The following is a 4,575-nucleotide window of genomic DNA, read 5'->3' on the forward strand; positions in this document are numbered from 1 at the left end:
GGGCTATGAGGGAGCTGTGGGAATGATACAAGTGCTGCACACCTGTGGGAAGAGAAGGTGGAGTATTTTTGAGACAAGGGCCTAAGAGGCAGCAGGAAGGGTATTGGGAGGGTTTGAGCAGCAAGGGTGGGGACTCAGCCTGAGCTCTCCCTCTCTTGGCTCCGTGCCTTCCTCCCCCTCCTCTATGTGTGTGCAGTCTCCCAGTGCAGGCCAGCAGAGACGTGGGCCCTGCTCTGTCTCTGGTAAAGCTCAGATTTGCCTGCTCGCCCAAGATTTGCTGCTCTGACAGACCCTGTGCGTGCCCCATCCCTGGAAGTGTCCAAGGCCAGCTTGGAAGGGGCTTGGAGCAACCTGGGATAGTGGGAGGTGTCCCTCCCTGTGGCAGAGGAGCTGAAACAAGATGAGCTTTAAGGTCCCTCCAACTCAAACCATTCTGTGATTCTGTGATAACAAGAAAATGTTGATTTTGCTGCTTGTTACTCACAGAGAGATGTGAATCCAAACAATGGGTCAACAGCACAGCCCCCATTTTTCTGCATTGAAGGAGTCACCCTGCAGCACTAATTATCCATTGAACTTGAGCATCTGCTCCTTTTCTTTGGCAGCTCCCTCTGATACAAGGCTGCAGGTTATTTTGGTGGCTGTCAGTGCCCTCTTTCTGGTGGGAGCCCCTCTGTGCCCCAGCAGCAGCGAATATTGCCTGACATAACTCATGGGGAATCCTGTTCTGTGTTGGACATGCTGTCCACAGGCACCTTGCCTGTGCTCAGAACATTCTGCTCACAGGTTTCCCCATGAAGTAACAAGTTGTAGCTGTTGACACACAAGTGCATCTGAAGTGTCAGCTTTTCCCCTCAAACTCCATTGCTGCTGACATCAAATCTGGTGTGAACCCAAGGATAACTTGAGGGGGCAGAGGTTGCCTGAACTTTAGCAGAAGTTCATGTTGTGTTTTGAGTTGAAGTTCAGGTTGCTGCTTCTCCCTGCATCCCTTCAGGGGCTGATGCACAATCTTCTTGCAGCTGGGAAGGACCCGCAGAAGCAGGACTGTTCCCTCACTGCCTCTGGCCATCTGGGAGAAGCTGTTTAAGTTAATTGAACTGTCTCTCGTGCTTCCTTCTCTGCTTAAATATTAAAAGGAATTGCATTGAACTGTGGAGGTCAGCAGTGTCTGGGGATGTGTGGAGTGTGGTAATCTGTGTGAGGATGGCGAAGATGAGGCAAGAGGTGTGGAGGCATCACCTCCATCCGAAACCCAGGTACCTCTGCTGTTCCCACCTCTGCCTGTCCGAGGTCCTCAGCTCCCAGTGACTGTCAGATGTTTCCCTGCAGCTCCTTTAGATGCTGACTCCCAGGTTCCCGACTTGTTCTTTGTTGCCTTTTGGACGCTTTTAGTACTTTTCTCATTGTTAGGAAAGTTAATTAACATCAGGAGCTGCCAGTATTTGTAGAGCTGCTTTCCAAGGCAGACTGCTGCTGACGAATGAGATTGTCTTTTTTTTTTTAAAGCAGTTATGTCAGATCCATCATCAAAATAACCTATCAAAAACATTCCCTTCATAGCCCTCTCACTGCTATTGCATGGACTTAAGCAATAAAGCCAGCCTGGTTTTCAGTCTTGTTACTGGCTTGGAAAAGAAACTGGCTTTAAAAGAAATGAAGAGAAACCAACAACAACGAACAAACCTGGTGTTTTCCAGCAGAGATGCAGAACTGGCTCTGTGGGGAGCTCAGGAAGCGCTGGAAGTGTCCACTTGGATTTAATACTGCGCTCATCAGCTGCATCTGCTGTGAACAAGAACATCTTGCATTGCAAGGACTTTGCTATTTTCCATTAAATAGGAAGCTGCCCTTTTATTATTGTGAGTTAAGGGCAGAGATTCTGGGCTGATGTGGCTGCCAGAGCTCCACCAGCTCCTGCAGCTGACCGCATATTCCTGGGCAATCCTGCTGCGCTTGGCGTTTTCCGAGGGTTACATAAACATCCTTCTTTCATACACAAGACTGGGACAGGCAATCTGCAAACTGCTGACAGTCCCTTGCAAGAGGCTGAGCTGCCCCAGAAGCTTTGGCAGCTCCGTGAGGTTGGGAAGGGATGGGAGCCACATCGGGAAGGGATGGGAGCCACGTCAGAGAGAGCAAGGCCATCGGGATCCCGCTGTGGGGTGTGTGAGGTGGCTTCGGGCCATGCCAGTGCCCACTGCTGCTGAAGGTGTTGGGAGCTGACCCCCACACAGCAAAAGGCCAGCAGGGTCATCCTCAGGAGTTTGGATTTGCTTGTGTGGCTCCATCTGAGTCTCTCACCTTCCTGTGCCTTCCCGGTGCCCTCTTGCAGATGTGACTTTTCCATCAGTTCAGGATGCTGCACTCCCGCTCTGCCACAATCAGGTTTTTCTCCTGAGGAAGGCGTAGGAGTGGAGGTTTATCTCTGAACTGGCAGGCAAAGGAGGATGCCACACCTCTGGGAGCTTCTGGGGCTGGGTGGAGCGGGAAAGTGGAGCAGCAGGACGTGGGCTTCAAGGAGATGCAGTTCATGGGCTTGCCCTGAAGCCAGGGCACTCTGAGATTTCCAGGTCCCTTGGGGAAGGAGGGGAGCAATAAATCTGGATCATATGTGACAGGGCCTGGCCCTCTGGGTGATTTCTGACGCTCTGTGCTCTTCTGAAAACACATGCAGCAACAGGCTGTAATCCACAGGGGTTTCCTTGGCTCTCGAGCTGAGACAGCTCTCACTGTGAGTGGTCTTGGCTGTGAGGAGCTCCCAGCTCTGGCTGTGAGGGTCAGAGGCAAAGCAAGCAAAGGCACAGTTAACAAAGAGTCGGGCCCTTTCAGTGCCAGGCTGGGAGATTTTGTTGTCCTCAAAACTGAGTTCTGGGTAGCTTGATGGCTGTTCCTGTGGGATCTTCCAGTGCTGCTCCAGGAGAGCTGCACTGCTCCCTCAGGAGAAGCACCGAAAGGAAACGCAGGCCAAGGGCATCCTGTAAATGCTGAAAATCTGCTGGGGCTGGAAATTCATCCTTGTGTGACTGGTATGGGCTGGGGGAGCCATTGTGGTAGAGGAAAGATACAGGCATCAAGTCTGTCTTTGGATGTGGTTGAAAGAGAGTTATCATCATGTAGAAGATCAGGAGTGGTGATAAGATGCAAAGAGGTCCTTGTCTTTGGGGTGGGAAACTTTTCTGGAAGCTCCAGACAGTGTGGAACACCTAGTACTGTGTCTGGCTTGGGATGTTTCTCCCTGGAAGATGCCCAGTTCATCCCCAGCAACCATCCTTCTGTTGCATGACGTGAGCTCCTGTCAGCCCTTCCCAGGCAAAGCCAGAGGCTGTGCTGCAGTGTAGAAAGGCTGTGGCTGATTCCTTATAAGATGAGGGGTTTATTTTACTTTATTCCTTTGTCAGAGGCTGTGCCTATTTCCTTCTAAGGTGAGGGGTTTATTTTGCTTTATTCCTTTGACAGCCTTCCTTGAGTTTTGCCAGCTCTTCTCTCTATCAGCCTGCAAGACCTAGAAGGAAACCACTGTCTCCAAAATGCTTTTTTGATGCCTAATTCAGGAAAAGAAAGAGAATTGTTTGAGGGTGCCCCTCTGCCTCTGAGTAACAGGCATTGCTGGGGGTGTGTGAGGGGCACTGCCTGGTTCCCAGGATGGGGACAGGATGTCTTCACATTCTCAGGTCTGCAAATACTCCACACATCTGGCATGAGAGAGCTGGGCTGGACTGTTTGCCTTCTTTAGCAACTGGAAACAATCCAGCCTGCCAGTTCCTGCAAAGCTCATCCTGTGGTTTAGTGGATAATACTGATCCTTGTTCAACTCCCACGCTTTAGTGCCTTGTGAGAGGGTAGGGAAGGCTTTGCAGAGCTTGTGCTGTGCTGGGACCCCAGTTCATCGCTGTGGAAGGCAGCATGAATATTCATTATGCCTGGAGTGCTTGCTCCGTAGTTTTAATAAAATGTTTATGGTGACACAGGAATGACTCTGGGATGGTGGCAGGTGTGAGGGATGCGGGGTGGCAGCCAGAGTTGAGGGGGAAGGGCTGTTTCTTTGAGCTCAAAGTGTCTTCACGAGTGCACTTCCAGGAGTTTGACTTGTGCTGCCCTTGTCTCCTGAGTGCCAGGATGAGAGTTTCGTGTCCTTGTCCCCTGCAGCTGGGAGATGACTGCAGGCAGTGCACGGCTGGCCGAGCTCAGGGACCGGGAGTTGCACAAACCTGCGTTTTCTCGAGCAATCAGCAAAGCTGCCGAGCGACACAAATCAGAGTGACGGACACGTCAAGGCAGATCTGCCAGGGATAGGCACGCAGGCTTTGTTCTGGGACTGCGCCAACGTGACCAAAGGTGAATCCAAGTGTCCCAAGCCCTCAGCAGGCCGAGGATGCTCTGATCCTGTTGCTGGTGTGGCTCGTGAGGCTGTTTCCTGTCCACAGAGCTGGGACAGCCCCTCTCTGAAGGAGGGTCTCTGTGAGCAAGAGGTGACATTGTGTTTTGGTGCTAGGTTGTCCTCCAGCCTCCCTGCCCTGCGAGAGGCTGTACAGGTCTCTGAGCAATATTATCTAGCTGAAGACCAGCCTGTTT

This window comes from Coloeus monedula, assembly GCF_965178545.1.
Source record: "Coloeus monedula genome assembly, chromosome: 19".
NCBI classification, from domain to species: domain Eukaryota; kingdom Metazoa; phylum Chordata; class Aves; order Passeriformes; family Corvidae; genus Coloeus; species Coloeus monedula.